The sequence below is a fragment of the Gymnogyps californianus genome, chromosome 5 (assembly GCF_018139145.2).
Source record: "Gymnogyps californianus isolate 813 chromosome 5, ASM1813914v2, whole genome shotgun sequence".
NCBI classification, from domain to species: Eukaryota; Metazoa; Chordata; class Aves; order Accipitriformes; family Cathartidae; genus Gymnogyps; species Gymnogyps californianus.
Window position 1 is genome coordinate 49,618,561 of NC_059475.1, and position 18,237 is coordinate 49,636,797.

Sequence of the window (18,237 nt, forward strand, 5' to 3'; positions counted from 1 at the left end):
AGAGTCTTAAGCAATTAATATAGAAATAGACTTCATATAAACCCATCAAGATATTAAGGAGATGGTTATAGGTAGCGAAGAAACCGAGAAGAAACTCTGTTAGTTAACACTGATCTTAGTGGAGAGAATAATGATTTGAGTTGTATCTATCTCACAGTGTGAGGCAGGAGTTGTAGTCAGCACAAGAGCCGATTTTCTGGGAGTGCAAACTGAGATTGAATTTATCAAAGGAAAATATTAACTAAAATCAGGTGGATTGGTGCAGGAATGAGGGTTAGGGTTGTTTTTCTTCCTTTGATTATGAAACCTATGAAACCGTGGCTCTGTCTCCAAAGGCATGCCCAGCCACTTCAACCATCTAAGAAAGCACCATAGCAATCCCTTCAGAACATAGTATAGAAAAAAGTACTGCACTGGAAAGAGAAGACAAATAAGTGAGGTTTTTACCTCTCACAGCCCTGAAAGCAAACTGTAAATTAAAAATAACCTACAAAATTACTAGCACAGTGTGGTGACAAAATATGATCTTCCAATTAACTAGCCTATTTTGTCCCTTGTCCTTGATCATTTGCAGAACCCCCTACCTGCTCCATAACTAAATGTATTTAACCATAATAGCACTAGTCTTCGTTTTACCTGCACAGGGTAAACAAGGTCCATTAATGAAGGTGGGTTTTTAGCATATGTAACCTGGAACCTAAATCTAACTTTAACATTAATGCTAGCCTGATGAATCCTATTGTCCACAGGGTAATCATGAGCTGTTCATTCACAGTCTTCTTCCTACCTTTTGTTTTTGCGTGGACCAGTAATAAATTTTTTTTTTTCTGGAAAATTGTCTTTAATCTCCGCTTAAATTATTTCCAGCCAGTCACCATGCCCACTGAAGTAAACATGTTCCATATACACCTTCCATTACACCAATCCTTACCCTACCCTGTAGAGCTCAAACATTCTAACAGTAAATCAAACTCTTGGTTACCAAGATTGCCTAACACGGCCTGCAATCAGAAAATACATTTACCTGTATTCCTTGTTTTATCACATATCAGTATTTTCTACCTCAGATACCACTCATCTCTACTAACCACAAAATATAAGATCTAGTAATGAATTTATCTTCACGCTGTCTGAAATCCTGTCCCAAAAAGGAACCTGCAAGAACAACTGTGAAACATTAAAGAATACCAAACATATGTTTTCCTAAACCATTTTAAATTAGATCACTTTATGCACAGATATTTTAATTGTAATATACCTTTCATTTCTATAACTACCTAGTCATATAATATTTTTCCACAGGTGCCTTGACTCATTTAGTGCAAAAGATAAACCTGTTCTGGAGATTAATAAGGTTTGTGTAGCAAAAGAGACTGTTGTATATCAGTTTACTAACTACTTCATTACAGAAGTTAAAAGCTGAGGGAAATGAAGCAGGAACTGATTTCAGGAAAATGAAATTAGGAGCATCCAATTAACACCTCTAATCTGAGAAATTGAAAAGCATCCTGGAAAGCTGTATTCTATTTCTTTGGCTGGCACGGATAGCTGAAATGGAACCTTTCCTTGGTTTTTTTTCCCAGAATCAGGTTCCTCATTTCTGCAGTAGAGCACTTGGAGGTCTGATTTGCTACAGTGACAAGCTGTTGGTGCCACAGATGAAAAACACTGTGCTCTGAACACTTTGTATGTTGTAAATTGTTAAGTACACAGGCAAGGAATGTCTAAACATCTCTGCCTAAACACTTGTTGACTACAGTCTCTCTGTGCATCAAATTCTTGTTCAGAAAAAAAATACAGTTTTTCTCTATTGTTTCACATGAATAATAAATGCATAAGGTAAAAGAAATATTGAGGAACTATAGGGTTCTATAAAGGAAACTATAGCCCCGTAGGCAACTTGATAAGGAAATTAAGAGGGCTGTAATGGGTAAAGGGTTGAATAGCGTGCAGTAAATGAGACATAAGGCCTTATATGAAAAATTGGTGATAAAACAAAATCTAAATGGGTTTGAATGAGTTAAAGGTTATGTGTGCCGTGCATAGAGGAAGTCTTAGGCATTTTGAATCAGAAATTGTGTTATACACAAGGGAAGCAGAATAAGATGTTATAATCAGTCTTAATTACTGCACTTTCCAATTCTGGGGTGCCTGAAATATTGTATTCTTTATCACATAGACTTGCTTATGCTGTAGTTCAAAAGTAATCTATAGCTGTCAATCCCCTGTTTAAAATTCCTGTTACAAATACAAGAACCTAATCCTACTTCAAAGTCTTAATTCAGAAAGAAAAGGAAAAAAAAAAAGCACCTTTATTCAGAAAATGGTGCCCACTGATTTGCAATCAAAGCTATTAAGTATAAACATGTCAGTACTTATCTTAAAGGGCACATGTAAGTGACACCTGGGAAGTACAGTATATAATCCCTAGGTATCTCTGCTATACTTTTGTCTAAAGATCAAACTAATTTTTTTCAGTACTCAAAGTCCTTCTGAATGCTTCTATTCACATTTGTGTGATACATTTAAACTAGTGTATAGTAAGCAGTGAGGAACTGGTTTTTCAAAGTCCAAAAATCTGTGACAATATCTGAACTGTCAGTGCTAGATCTGTTGACCTTCATTTTGAATCTGCTTTCCCTCAGTTATTTTAGAAAAACCAGACACATATTTTAATAGAATTTATTCATTTCAGCTTTTAATGGATACCAGATTTGTCACCTCTCAAGAACAGGGACCCCTGGTAAATCTCAAATTAGCAAGTCATAGAATAAATGTCACGTACGACTAAGACATGATTGCAGTGTGTTTGGATCATTTTGCTTTCTATCATCAGCACACAAAAAGGACACAATATTCAGACCATGGTATGATAAATTTCACAACAGAATGCAAATTGAAAGGTTTATCCCTTATGCAATCTCCTGTATTAGTAGGAATAATTTTGAATTTTAGGAAAGAAAAAAAAAATATTTAAGATGATAGGGATGGGGAAAACAAGCAAAATCTGATTAGGGCAGTGGCAAACAGTCCATTTTATTTTAAGGTTTTGATGAATGATTTTTATTAAGAGCAGGCATAGTTTACAGAAAGGTTTTAAACAGTTGAAAGGTTCCAGGGAAATACAATGGTATCCATTTGTCTGCAATGTAGAAGCTAGTAAGAATATCTGGATTACTATTGTTTTTTATGAGGAAAACAGAAAACATAATTAAATTGTTTGCAGATTGACATTTCCAGGAATTAAATAATGCAAATTTGGATTAACAGTACCTCAAGTCTATTGAGATATGTAAGGTTAGTTCTTGCCATGTCTCTGGTTTATGCATTGTAACACACCTGCAGCTGTGGCGACCTTCAAATTTGTCAAGAAAGAGAAAGCTGGGATTCTCCTGCACTCAAAACAAAAGCTTTTAAACTTGGGATAAATTAGATGTTCCACTGGCTCTTGATAATACGGATTTATGGAACAATTGAAAAGCAATGATTCCATTTAGAAAAGGTCAGCTAGATACCTATGTCCTAACCAGTACATTACAATATTTCTAAGGAGCATCACTAGCAGAACTAAGATTCTTTGATTCTCATTCTGAAGGCTGTCAGGTGATATATGTTTACCCTTTTACAATGCTGGGCAAATCCCTCTAAGAGTTGGCATAAGTAGGTATTTTTTTATCTTAAGATTAGTAGATTCTCTTAAATGTGGGAGAAAAAAAGGGAGAAAAAAGTCTTATGTCTCAGAGAAAGAATCTTTTTTTCCCCCCCTTGCATTTCCTGCTTCTATAACTTTTATCTTTCCTAAAGAGAAGGCTGCCTTGTAGGAGGGCCTAGCCACAGCTCAGAATTAATCAGCCTATGCAGAGAGCAGGAGCTGAAGTACTTTGAAAAGCATAGTGGGATGTGATTTGTATTTATATAGAGGCAATTTTCATTACTCCTGTTCGTCTTCTTAAACTCTGCTGCTTCTTTTAAATATGTGCATTCATTCCATAAGCAGCCTAAAAGGTAGGCCCTAGACAGTCTTCATGAACTTTTCAAGAGCAGCTACGTAAGGCATATATCAAGGCCAGTTAGATCGTGTACGTTAACTATTGTTCCATAGACTCTCTCCAGATTAAGAAACAGGTGTGCATCTCACTATGTTCCTGGTCTCCCCAGTGTTGATCCTCGTGATGGATGTGAACACTTTGTGACTCTCTTCTAGCTTGCAACCTGGTTTTTCTTCATGTAGAAACACATGACTCGATGGAGGGGAGGGCAATGAGAGGAGTTAAGTGCATATTTGGGTGCATAGTCAGGTCTCATCACAAAATGGGTTCATGATGCAATTGGGATACATGTTAATGCTGGGAAATCCGGAAGTACTCCAGGTACACAATTTTTGAAAGAACAAGGACCGCTTGAATAATATTGGTGGACTTTCTGAGAAGGCAAAGCCAGGCTCTGTGAGGTCTGTGACCTACCTACCTTTCTTTCTGTCTTTCTTCCTTTCTGTCTTTCCTTCTTTCTATCAGAACAGTTGAGATCTCTCTTGTTCCTCCCAGGTCTATGTTTCCATCTGAAGAGAAATGTCTGAATTAATTCAAAAGAGAGCTAGGGGTCATTTAATATTACGGACAACCAGTGAACTAGGGCACAGGACAAAAGCAAAGTAAACCATTACAGAGAAATTAATTGAAGGCCTTACAGGACAATGTTTCTGCAGCATCCTCCTCTGGGGTATGAAGGTATGAGTCTTTGTTTTCATGGAGAAATCCATTTTATTTTCACAATCATAAGAGTTTTCCTTAGCTAAAATGAAGCCAGTGCTATTAAATCTTTGGAAGTTTATCCATGACTAACAAAGTCTCAGTTAATAAGAGTGGTTCACAAGTGAACAATTTAAGTTACCACTCCAAACTTCTTCCCTATATGAAACTCTAACCTTTCCTCACATCCTAGATCAGCTAATACAGGTTCTTTATCCCTATTTTGAATTTGATGTGTCTTGTCTCTGCCTCTAGTTATCTCTGCTTTACCATATATGGTGATATTCTCTGGCTTCCAGTATCAGCAAGCATTTAAGGTTCAAGAATATATAATGGGAAGTGCCAGGGAACCTTAATAGTATACTATGCTATTGGCTTATAATGCAATTTAAGGTGGCCTAGTCTTCTACACTCTGAATTACATATCATGTTTAAGTCTGAAATTTAGTTATGCTATCCCCACTGTTACTCAGGTTGTATAGACCAATATAGAAGGTGTGTCTGGCCTGTTCATAAGCTGAAGGAAACAGAAGAACCTTACTATAATTCCTCTGGTATAACATTTTCTGCCTTTGGTTTGCTTGCAGCACATCACAAGATTTTTTAAAAGCTCTCTTGACTCCTATACATTTTATGGTCTTTTTCTTGCCACACTTTCAGAATTTTTGATTTTGTCTCACTTACACAGCTCCTTTGTTCTACCAGTCCCTTTGCTTTTACATTGCATTCCTCATTCCCAGCTTTATTTTATAGGCAGTGCTTGTTTTTTTTTTTCTTAACACCTACTTTGAACTATCTCTGTTCTCAGTGTTGATGAGAATTTACCAGTTCAATTAAAACCAGGAGGAGACACAGCTCAGTCCTCCCTGAAATTCTACTCTGTATTCTTCAAACTGAGTACTGAAAAAGTAACCAAAAAAATTCCCTGAAACCCACAACCCTCTTCAAACATGGCCTAATTATGAAAAGTCAGGCCGTAGTTATTCCTATATTGAACATCTAGCTAAAGTTTGGAGATAAAGTTTGTATTAAAGGATATTTAAAAAAAATGAACGGTACTATTTACATAAAACCTTCATAATTGGGATTACTACTGAATTTCTGTCAAAAAGCCAGACTCAGCAACACTCTGACCTGTGGGCATTATCCTTTTCACTTATCAAATAAGACAGGGATCTTTGTATGTGCTTTGACTTTGGGATAGAAGTGAGTTGAGGCTTGTACCCTTACAGGTACACTGAAATCATTGTATCTGGTCAAGAACTGAGATGCTATCTCCAAAAGTAATGAAGCTTGTTTCTGATTTTGTATAAGCATACAAAAGTGTTTGCGCTTAAAAGAACACTCTGACAACAAAAATAAACTTTCTGTCTCTCTTTGGGATTTGTACAAGAACAGGAAATATTAGGGTGATAGAGATAGTGTGTGCTAAATATGATGTGTCATGTGCTTAGAAAAAGTTTTTCCTTCTTTGGAATTGCTGCTAAGGTGACAGCTAGGTACAAATGTCCATGCTGACTTTCACGTTGACTTGGAACAAAAAGAAAGGGAAAAAAAAATCTGCTTACATATCTGTTCTGTTATAGCCTAGTCTAGTTTGAATGCCTTCTAGCCTTTTCAACACTGCTAATAGTCTTATTCTTTATAAAGCCACCCTAAATCATGCTTTATTTGAGCTGAAGAAAAACAGAACCATCTGAATGGCCAAATGGGAAAATTGTTGAATAGTTTATTTTCACAATGGTTATATTATTAGCAGCAGTGGTAGTATTAGACAGCGTGATCAATTAATGCCACTTGTCAAAATATACCTTAAGACTGTAGAAATGTGTAAACTACCAAGAGGCCAGAGTCAAAACAACCTGTTCAAATGAAATGACCTAAATTAAACTTGTTGCATTCCAGGAAGACACAGAGTTCTTCATATGTAGCTCCAATTAGAGAGCTCTGAATGACATTGTTTTGTGCCAAGTCATTCAAGCTTACTTTGCTACAAAAAAGTATGTTTATTTTAGTACGGTAGTATTTGGCAAGCGTGAAATATGTTTGCACCTAGCCTAAGGATCAACAGTGCTTGTGTTTTGTGTGTGTATTTACAAAGTCTATGCTACATATGTGCATTTCCCTACTGACAACAAGAAGAGTTTGCTATATTTAAAGAGTTTTCTGCTGTGTGCATTTGAGGCTACAATAGTGTCATGGTTTAACCCCAGCCATGAACGAAGCACCACACAGCTGCTTGCTCACTCCTCTCAACCAGAGGGATGGGGGAGAGAATCAGGAAAAAAAAACTGAAAAAACTTGTGGGTTGAGATAAAGATAGTTTAATACGATAGTATGCTGGTTTTGGCTGGGATAGTTAGTTTTCTTTATAGTAGCTAGTATGGGGCTATGTTTTGGATTTGTGCTGAAAACAGTGTTGATAATACAGGGATGTTTTCGTTACTGCTGAGCAGTGCTTACACAGAGTCAAGGCCTTTTCTGCTTCTCACCCCACCCCACCAGCAAGTAGGCTGGAGGTGCACAAGAAGTTGGGAGGGGACACAGCCAGGACAGCTGACCCCAGCTGACCAAAGGGGTATTCCATACCGTATGACATCATGTTCAGCATATAAAGCTGGGGGAAGAAGAAGGAAGGGGGGGACATTCGGAGTGATGGCATTTGTCTTCCCAAGTAACCGTTCCGTGTGATGGAGCCCTGCTTTCCTGGAGATGGCTGAACACCTGCCTGCCAATAGGAAGTAGCGAATGAATTCCTTCTTTTGCTTTGCTTGTGTGTGTGGCTTTTGCTTTCCCTATTAAACTGTCCTTATCTCAACCCACGAGTTTTCTCACTTTTACCGTTCCCATTCTTTCTCCCACCCCACTGGGGAGGCGAGTGAGCGAGCAGCTGTGTGTTGCTTAGTTGCCGGCTAGGGTTAAACCATGACAGACAGAAAAGGAAGAAAATAATAATAATAATAATAATAGTAGTAATAATAACAATAATAAATGATAATAATAATAATAAAATAATTAGAATATACAAAACAAGTGATGCACAAGGCAATTGCTCACCACTTGTCGATCAATGCCCAGTCAGTTCCAAAGCAGCGGTCTCAGGCCAGCTTTCCCCTAGTTTATATACTGGGCATGAGGTTGTATGGTATGGAATATTCCTTTGGCCAGTTTGGGTCAGCTGCCCTGGCTGTGTCCCCTCCCAGCTTCTTGTGCCCCTCCAGCCTTCTCGCTGGCTGCGCATGAGAAGCTGAAAAGTCCTTGACTTAGTATAAACACTACTTAGCTACAACTAAAAACATCAGTGTGTTATCAACATTATTTTCCTACTAAATCCAAAACAGAGCACTATACCAGGTACTAGGAAGAAAATTAAATCTATCCCAGCTGAGATCAGGACAGTATCCACCCCTTATTCTATATCATATACCTCATGCCCATGTTCCACACTTTCCAATACATCCCAGTTAATCACAGTCACCTTTCCTGTCTTTTGATATATACACACAGATATCATTCCCACGGTTTACGGGCCATCCCTATAAAATGTCCGTTGAGTTCATTCAGTTCATAACTTTGGGCTCCATCTGTCATAAATGTCTTTCAGGGCAGGAAAGATAGTGTGTGGTGTTGGATTGTTGCATACTGAAGCCAGTTCTGGTTCCATCACCACTGTGCTTGTCTGGTTCTATCTTCGCTGCACTTTGCTAGGTTTCATCAAAGTTGATTCTTCATTAATCTGGGTCATTTTTACTGTAATACACTTGATATGGCATACAGCCACCATAGAAGTGATGATATACAGTGTTATATAGCAATTAACATCATACAATTTAATTAATTGGCTATTCTCACCCAAAATTAAATCCCCTTGAGGTACCCATAGGACTTCCCCATCCTCCCGCATTATCCACCAAGTGCACCCAGGTCCTTGAGCAAAAGCAATCCCGCAAATGGGTTTGTCTTTGCCTGAGGCAGGAATAACCCGGACTGTTTTCCCTAGCATATTCTTTATGTGCACTACAGGGACTTTATCCCCTTCTACAGTATGTAAAAGTTTTGATTGGGCAGGGCCAGCCCGATTGGCAGATCTTCTAGAGTTGACTAACCAGGTGGCCTTTGCTAGATGTGTATCCCAATGTTTGAAGGTCCCACCACCCATTGCTCTCAATGTAGTCTTTAACAACCCATTGTATCGCTCGATTTTTCTGGAGGCTGGTGCGTGATAGGGGATGAGATATACCCACTCAATGCCTTGCTCTTTGGTCCAGGTGTCTATAAGGTTGTTTCAGAAATGAGTCCCATTGTCTGACTCAATTCTTTCTGGGGTGCCGTGTCACCATAAGATTTGCTTCTCAAGGCCCAGGATAGTGTTCCGGCCGATGGCATGGGGCACGGGATATGTTTCCAGCCATCTGGTTGTTGCTTCCACCATTGTAAGCACATGGTGCTTGCCTTAGCGGGTTTGTGGGAGTGTGATATAATCAATCTGCCAGGCCTCCCCATATTTATATTTCAGCCATTGTCCTTATATTGGGTTTGCGTGACAGGGTTTTTGTAGTGGTGGGGCTACAGGAGTGGCTTCTGTGAGAAGATGCCAGAAGCTTCCCCTATGTCCAATAGAGCCAATGCCAGCGGGCTCCAAGATGGACCCACCGCTGGCCAAGGCCGAGCCCATCAGCAACAGTGGTAGCGCCTCTGGGATAACATATAAGGGGATAAGAAGGGGAAAAGCTACTGCACAGCGGCAATTGCAGCCGGAGAGAGGAGTGAGAAGATGTGAGAGGAACAACTCTGCAGACACCAAGGTCAGGGAAGAAGGAGGGGGAGGAGGTGCTCCAGGCGCTGGAGCAGATTCCCCTGCAGCCCGTGGTGAAGACCATGGTGAGGCAGGCTGTCCCCCTGCAGCCCACGCAGGTTAACGGTGGAACAGATATCCACCTGCAGCCCATGGAGGACCCCACGCCAGAGCAGGTGAATGCCCGAAGGAGGCTGTGACCCCATGGGAAGCCCGCACTGGAGCAGGCTCCTGGCAGGATCTGTGGCCCTGTGGAGAGAGGAGCCCACACTGGAGCAGGTTTGCTGGCAGGACTTGTGACCCCGTGGGGGACCCACGCTGGAGCAGTCTGTTCCTGAAGGACTGCACCCCATGGAAGGGACCCATGCTGGAACAGTTCATGAAGAACTGTAGCCCATGGGAAAGACTCACATAGGAGAAGTTTGTGGAGAACTGTCTCCTGTGGAAGGGACCCCACGCTGGAGCAGGGGAAGAGTGTGAGGAGTCCTCCCCCTGAGGAGGAAGGAGCGGCAGAAACAGCGTGTGATGAACTGACTGCAACCCCCATTCCCCGTCCCCCTGCGATGCTGGTGGGGAGGAAGTAGAGAACTTGGGAGTAAAGTTAAGCCCGGGAAGAAGGGAGGGGTGTGGGGAAGGTGTTTTTAAGATTTGGTTTTATTTCTCATTATCCTACTCTGATTTGACTAGTAATAAATGAAATTAATTTTTTCCCCAAGTTGAGTCTGTTTTGCCCGTGATGGTAAATGCTGAGTGATCTCTCCCTGTCCTTATCTCAACCAATGAGCCTTTCATTATACTTTGTCTCCCCTGTCCAGCTGAGGAGGGGAGTGATAGAGCAGCTTTGGTGGGCACCTGGCATCCAGCCAGGGTCAACCCACCACAATCCTCCATACCAGAGGCTTTAAGCGCTTGGCTTGCTTGATTGCAGCACGTTTCACATTCATGGATAGCCTGTGCGATAGTGTCAATGGTCAAGTTCACCTCTCGATCACAAGCCCACCTACATGTTGCATCTCTTCCTTGATGGCCTGAGGTGTCATGGGCCCACCAAGCTAAAACTAATTCACCCTTATGTTGCCAGTCCAGATCCACCTGAACCACTTCAATCTTAGCAGCCTGATCCACCTGCTGGTTGTTTTGATGTTCTTCAGTGGCCTGACTCTTAGGTACATGAGCATCTACATGACGTACTTTCACAACCAGGTTCTCTAGCTGGGCAGCGATATCTTGCCACAATGCAGCAGCCCAGATGGGTTTACCTCTGCATTGCCAGTTACTCTGCTTCCATTGCTGCAACCACCTCCACAGGGCATTTGCCACCATCCATGAGTCAGTATAGAGATAAAATATTGGCCATTTTTCTCGTTCAGCAATGTCTGAAGCCAGCTGGAGGCTTTCACCTCTGCAAACTGACTCGATTCACCTTCTCCTTCTGCAGTTTCTGCAACTTGTCCTATGGGACTCCATACAGCTGCCTTCCACCTCTGATGCTTTCCTACAATGCGACAGGACCCGTCAGTGAACAGGGCATATTGCCTCTCATTTTCTGGCAGTTTATTATACAGTGGGGCCTCTTCATCACGTGTCACCTCCTCCTCTGGCAATATTCCAAAATCTTTGCCTTCTGGCCAGTCCGTCATCACTTCTGGAATTCCTGGGTGACTGGGATTTCCTACTCGAGTTCGTTGTGTGATCAGTGCAACCCACTTACTCCACGTAGCATCTGTTGCATGCTGTGTAGAAGGGACCTTCTCTTTGAACATCCAGCCCAGCACCAGCAGTCAGGGTGCTAACAGGAGCTGTGTTTCAGTACCAACCACTTCTGAGGCAGCCTGAACTCCTTCATATGCTGCTAATATCTCCTTTTCAGTTGGAGTATAGCGAGTATAGCAGGTTTCGGATCCTCGATATCCCAGACTCCAAAACCCTAGGGGTCAACCTCGGGTCTCCTCGGGCGCTTTCTGCCAGAGACCCTAGGTATGGCCATTCTGCCCGGCTGCAGTATAGAGCATATTTTTAACATCTGGTCCTTGCCGGACTGGCCCAAGGGCTACTGCATGAACAATCTCCCGTTGAATTTGTTCAAAGGCTTGTTGTTGCTCAGGGCCCCATTTAAAATCGTTCTTCTTCTGAGTCACTTGATAAAGAGGGCTTACAATCAGACTATAATTTGGAATAAGCATTCTCCAAAAGCCCACAACACCTAAGAAAGCTTGTGTTTCCTGTTTACTAGTCGGTGGAGACATAGCTGCTATTTTGTTGATCACATCCATTGGGATGTGACAACATCCATCTTGCCATTTTATTCCTAAAAACTGAATCTCCTGTGCAGGGCCCTTCACCTTACTTTGTTTTATGGCAAAACTGGCTTCCAGAAGGATTTGTGCTATTTTCTTCCCTTTCTCAAAAACTTCTTCTGCTGTGTTGCCCCATACGAAGATGTCACCAATGTATTGCAGGTGTTCTGGAGCTTCACCCTGTTCCAGTGCTGTCTGGATTAGTCCATGGCAAATGGTGGGGCTGTGTTTCCACCCCTGGGGCAGTTGATTCCAGGTGTACTGGATGCCCCTCCAAGTGAAAGCAAACTGTGGCCAGCACTGCTGCCAAATGGATTGAGAAAAATGCATTAGCCATATCAATTGTGGCGTACCACTTGGCTGCCTTTGACTCCAATTGGTGTTGAAGTTCTAGCATGTCTGGCACGGCAGAACTCAGCAGCAGTGTGACTTCATTCAGGCCACGATAGTCTACTGTTAGTCTCCATTCTCCATTAGACTTTCGCACTGGCCATGTTAACTGGGGCTGTTAAAAGGTAAGCAAGTCCTCCTGATCACCCCTTGGCTCTCCAGTCGATGAATGAGCTTATGGATGGGAATCAGGGAGTCTCGGTGCGATATTGCCACTGGTGCAGGAATCAGGGAGTCTCGGTGCGATATTGCCACTGGTGCACTGTTACAGTAGTGATTGGCACCTGTTGTTCTTCAACCCTCAGCAACCCCACAACCAAATGGTCCTCCGAGAGACCAGGCAAGGCAGACAGCTGCTTAATTCCCTCTGTCTCCAAGGCAGCTATACTGAAAGCTCACTGGTACCCTTTTGGGTCCTTAAAATACCCTCTCCTGAGAGAATCTGTGCCAAGGATGCATGGAGCCTCTGGACCAGCCACAATGGAGTGTTTTTGCCACTCATTCCCAGTTAGGCTTACTTCAGCCTCCAATACAGTTAGCTGTTGGGATCCTCCTGTCACCCCAGAAATACAAATGGGGTCTACCCCTTTAGAGCTTGATGGCATTAGGGTACACTGTGCACCAGTATCTACTGGAGCCTTATATTCCTGTGGGTCTGACGTGCCAGGCCATCGGATCCACACAGTCCAGTAAACCCAGTTGTCCCTCTCCTCCACCTGGCTGGAGGCAGGGCCCCTCTAGTCCTGGTCATAGGATTCTCCATTCACTTGTAAAAACAGATTAGAAATTCTTTCCATAGGATCAAGGTGAAGATCAGCCCTTCCACTCTGTCTGGGGAGCTGTCCACTGGAGACTGAAGCAGCAATTTTCCTGGAAGAACCCCCATTTGTGATTGTTTTTCCTTGCAATTCACGTACCCGTGCCTCTAAGGTCGATGTAGGTTTTCCATCCCACTTCCTCATGTCCTCTCCGTGGTCCCACAGATAAAACCACAGGGTACCCCGTGGTGTGTACTGTCTATATCCTCTCTCTTGAGCAGCAGAACGTTTACTCTTAATAGCTGAGATACTGGTCCATACAGGTGGGGAGTAGGACCTATCCTCTTAGAGTTGCTGGAACTCCTGGAACAGTTTTTCGAATAGGTTTTCGGACATTTGGTCAGTTTTTCAGAGTTTTTGGGCAGTTTTTCCACAGCTGAGAAGCAGGCCTGTAGAGAGGAAGAGAGATTTTCTTTATATCGCCAGAGATGGCGAGCCATTTCATCCACCGTCGGTGCCTCTTTCTCTTTCCAGGCCAGTACTGACAATGAGTTGGCATAAGATGATGGGGCGCCCTGTACAAATATCCACCACATGGGTTGTGTGTGTTGGACTTCATCTGGATCTGTGGGCAACTGCACATTGTCTGGGTCATAATAAATCATCTCTAGCATGGCTAATTCCCTCAGGTACTGGATACCTCTCTCCATGGTGGTCCAGTTGTCTGGTTGCTATATAACACCTTTCCTTAACGCTTGACAGGAGTTGCCTCCAGAGGCTGAAGACTTGTGTCCCTTTTCCAATCACCTTGTCAATGCCCCCTTCCCTAGACAGTGACCCCAGCTGCCTGGCTTCCCTACCCTCTAATTCCAGGCTACTAGCCCTGTCATCCTAGCATCGGAGCAGCCAGGTGATAATGTGCTCACCTGGACAACAGCTGAAATCTTTTCGTGTATCTCACAGCTCACTCAGGGATAGGGATCAAGTGGTTACTTCTTGTTCTGCCTCTTTCTCCTGTTCTTGTGATGGCCTTACTTCGTCCTCCTTTACTAAGTGAGCTGACTTTGGCGTTCATTTGTTCTTGTGTATGGGGGCGACTGATACTGGCACTGGTTGATTCTCCGGTTCAGCTGCAGTGCCTGTTGTGGGGGTTGGAGTAGCCAGAGTGCCTGTTGCGGGAGTTGGAGTAGCTTCAGTGTCAAGCTTTAGGCTATTTACACTTTTTGAAAGTAGAATATATTAGAATCTTGAAATAGGATTTTTAATTTTTTAAATTTAAAACTCAAATTCTAACTAAAAACAATATTTTAAAATACTTATTTAAAATCATTAGAAATCTTTAATTTTGCACGTAGTTATGAATACTTAAAAGTACCAATAAAAAGATGAAAAATTCACACACTTTCATAATCCAATTAAAAGATAACATATAAAGTCAGAAGTATCATCCCATTTTCAAGTAGAGAGTTGAAATATATCTAAAAAGGTTTGATATACTTATCTATGAGGTGACAAGTGAATTACAAAATGAGATTTTTTTTGTATGTTTTCTCTGTCTAAAACAAAGCTTATGATTGACAGTGACTGAGAACACTTGCCTGTGTGTTTTCTGTTTTTTAGTTCATACCCTGTGTGGAAAGAGATTAGGACAGAAAACAGGTTTTTATTTTCCCATATAATAGCTTTGGGTAGGAGACCACATAAACATTTAACTTATGCACTTTCATCATATTCTCTAAGCAAATACTCACAACTGTGCATTACATCTTGAAATAATTTTTAATATCCATTTATCTATATATTGCTGCTTTGCCAAATTTAGTTATCACCAATGGTATTATTTTGTTGGTAGTGGTCATTTTAAGTTCATTCTCCTTTTTTAAACCTTCTTTGGTTTTGCCTTTTCTATTTCTAATTCCTTCTCCCCTTCCTTCCCCCACCTCGTGTACACTCCTCCCTATCATCCCCCTGTCTCCTTGCTGCAATCGATAACGAACGTGTACTCCCATCTGTTCAGAAAGAACAGAGGCCAGACCAGATGTGACCTGTGATTTACCAAATGGGACGCAAACACAAGGAATGCTGCCTGCCATCTGTTGATGCAGAAACCAGTAGAGCTGGACTAGCATTTCAACAGAGCTCTCCCACTGGGAAACTGCAAAGGAAACTCATCTGTTTCATTTTTTTCTCCTCTTCTGACCTGACAGTTCCTCTGCACGAAGAGTGTCTTGCAATGAAGCTGTAAGAGTTTACATCTAAATGGCTGTGCTCTAGGGAAAATAAAAGAAGGCTTTTTACAGCTTATACTTTATATTTCTGCCAGAAACAGCAGTACAGAAATGATACTTCTCTCTACAGCAAACCGATACATGAAGCTGCTCTCTGAAATGGATAGGGCAAACAAAGCCTCTGGTTTTCCTCCCTCTCCTCTCCCCTTCTTTTCCATGCACTTGAAAGGGTCCTGAGAGTGCTGAAGGAAATGAAGCAGGTGTTAGTTACAAAAAAAGATCCTTGTCTCCATTCTACCTCCAAATTACCCCACCAAGGAACATCTGGTTTCTATTCTAAAAGAGGAAATGCATAACATAGGGAGTGATCCTTCTGTGTGATCTAAGAGGATCTTTGGTATATTCTTATGCACTGATGCAAACTTTTAACATACGAGTTGAAAACACAAGGATGGTTTGAAATGATAGCTCAAGGCCCAGCAATTCAAAATGTACTTGTAGGTAAATTGGGATGCAGAGCCGTTCATATCTGGGGATACGTATTCTTTTTTTTTAATTTAGTCAGCATACTCATGACTTCAAATGGATAGAACCTGACAGTATTTTAAAGGGCAGTAGCACTATCAGTGCTTTTTAGATCTCTTTTCTGTTTTATGTAAACTGAAGCACTATAGAACCAGAAGAGATTTCTGTCCACTTCTTTTCACATAGCTTGAGCAGAGGCGCAGTGGAGTGAGTAATTCACTTCCAGAAACCAGTTTTCCACCTCCAAGAATTGTATACAGGCAGTTTTATTATAATGGCATGGATTCCAAATAAGATATTCTCTGCCTGTGCTGCTACCTGCTATTTTTGGCTTAATATCTATTTTTTGAAATGCTGCAGCCAGAGGAGTCTTAGACTTTAAGTTCCTTGAAGATATCTTTTTAATCCTGTGTGTAGACTGAATGTAGCATTTCACCCTTGTATGGTTATTTAGCAGTTTTATAGGTAGCAACTCCTGAACATTGCATTTGTTTAAATTAACAAGAGAAAGTATATTCAGAAAAGACAGAAAGATCTTTGGTAACAATGTTTACAGCTTGCTTCCATCCCCCCCTCCCTGTTACTTCAGTGTCCCTAAATGATTAGGAGGTCTACAGCAAGTTCAGATTTGATACTCAATTATTCATCCACTCTCTTCAGAAGACATGCATCAAAATGATTGACTCCCTCTTTGTACAGTGTAGGAGATGTCAGGTAGGTGTGAGGGGGAAGCTAAGCAGCTTTCCTCAAACAGTGATGAGCCAGTTTCTAAGTACATAAAAAGATGCCATTTTAAACAACTCACCTGCACAATCTCCAGGGATCTGTCTTGTGGCTTCTTTTGAATATCTTTGGTTTCTCCTTTTTTTTTCTCTCTGACACTGAGAGCAGAATACCTGAAATGCTATGTCAGAGAGAGATACTTGCCAACAGATAACTCTACTTGCTTCTGCCCTATTTCTGTGTTGAAATTAGTCAACAGTCATTAGCAAGCAGACTGCCAGAGCAACTTTAGCAAAGGCAGAAGCCTTTCCAAGTGGGAATTAATGGGGAAAAGAAAATGATCTTTTCATATTCTCAGCTCTCATAATGTATGGCAATCTGTCTCTAGGAGGGGCTGGGAATCAATTAAGCATGAATGATGTATAGGAAGGTGGAATGTGACCTTAACAAGTTGTCTTGTCTCTTGTCTTGATGTTTCCATCTGTTTTGTGCAAAGAATGTTCTGATAATGTGGTAAGGAGGTAGATATGATTTCCGAGGGAACAGTCATTATGGGCCACTATCTTCCCAGACCTGATAAGTTTAATCCAAGTTGCCTGGGAGGTAAGAAGTCATAAAATGTTTTATCTGAGGCAAGTGCAAAAATAGTCATAAACTCAAAGGTTAATCACTGCACCAAAAGAACAGATGAAGGAGACAGGGCAGTTTTATGTGTCTCAGTGTGATGTCCTTATTAATCATGATGCCCGTTTGCTTTAAGTATGTCTCTTGTATTTTCTTTTGAAAGCCAAACGGATAGACAGAGAAAGAAATAGAAGGCTAGTACTATCAAATGCTAAACAGTTCTGCCTTTCTTGTATCGTATGTTCAGGGGATTGCATTACACCAAGGACGTATCCTAATTCATTCAGTGACTGACCAAATATTCCTTTCAGATAAAAACCCAGACTTCCTCCTGTGTGAGTTGTCATCGATAAAAAAATAAATTTGAAAGATTACAGGTTAAGAGACACAGATGTGCCCAAACTGAGGAGAAATGGTCTGGAAAGTTAGACTATAAGTTTGGGGGAAAAATGTCTGGACCATCAGGCTCAAAGGATAGGGGTTAAGGGTTCAAATTTGGACAGGTGGCCAGTTACAAGGACATTTCTCATGGGGGCGAAGGTGGTGCCAATACTATTTAAAATCATCGTTAGCAGCCTGGACAGTGGTATAGACTACATCCTCAGCAAGTTCATGGGTGACATTAAAATGCCATTCAGGAGACAGCCTGGAGAAACGGGCTAAGAGAAACCTCACGGAGCTCAGCAAAAACAAACGGGTTGTTGCACCAGCAGCAGAGTAACTCCACACAGTAGTACAGGCTCGGGGTTGACTGGCAGGAAAGTAGCTTTGCATAAAAGACATAGCAGTCCTGGTGGACAAAAATTGTGTATAGATCAGCAATGCACCCGTGCATCAGTGAAGGCTAACCTCAAAAATGCTGCCAGTAGGTGAAGAGGAGTGATTATTTCTCCTTCTTTGGCACTTAGAGACCAAATTTGGAGTATTGTATAAAATTTTAGGGTAGTCAGTATGAGTAAGACATTGGCAGACTGGAACGAGTCAGTGGAAGGCCATCAAGATGTTAAGGGTCCAGAGCACCTGACATATAAGCTGAGTTTGTTCAGGCTGAAGAAGAGAAGATTAAGTGGGGATCCAATGTCTGTCTTCACCTGACTAATTGGAGGATAAAGAAAAGACTATCCTTCGTGGTGCACATCAAAAAGACAA